Raw genomic sequence first — 720 nt, 5'->3', positions numbered from 1 at the left:
TAAAGAGCAACTGTACCTGCCCTAGTGACCCCTTCATCTAGAAAACAGTTCTGAGTGCTGTGACAGTTTCAGATCCACTGAACTCTTCAGACTGCATGGCATGTGCTTTTATTACATCTCAACTGCTGTGACAAACTGCCAGAAGGGTTGAATTTAATAATTTTGCAATTCAAATTTACCGTAAAACTTCTAAAGTCCCAAATGCTATCCTTTACTAGCCTGATTTGGCTACACGTTTTGACAAATAAATGCAGGTCTCCAATAGGGGCCTGGTCTGGATTTAAGTTCTTTGGATGTATAAAACCTCTTAAAACCCACTGGGTTACCTGCTTGAGTGACTTCTAAGCTGCTTAGATCACCTACACATCATTAGATCAGTCAGATTTCCCACAATTCAATAGTTTGGTACATTTTACAGAAACTATGAGCACCAAAGTATAATTCATTCAGATTTACCAGCATGGTAAACGTGCTGACTCCTAACCTTTAAAGCGGTCATAAAACCTATACCCTATGTGTCCATTCCTAGATTATTTATATTCCTTTAGTCCATAAAGGTCATAAAGGGTTAATGAAAATTAATCCGAGTTATGAATTTTGTCATGTCAGAGTTTTGTGCTAAAGGAAACGCCTGGCCCAAATAAAGGAGAGTGAAGAGTTCTGTGATTTAAGCCAATGAGTGCATGGGCTATTGTTAGAAGTTTTACAGTAGTTTCATTA

The sequence above is a fragment of the Morone saxatilis genome, unplaced genomic scaffold, assembly GCF_004916995.1.
Source record: "Morone saxatilis isolate NCDOM2014 unplaced genomic scaffold, NCSU_SB_2.0 Contig20, whole genome shotgun sequence".
Taxonomy (NCBI): Eukaryota; Metazoa; Chordata; class Actinopteri; family Moronidae; genus Morone; species Morone saxatilis.
This window is presented reverse-complemented; position numbering follows the sequence as displayed.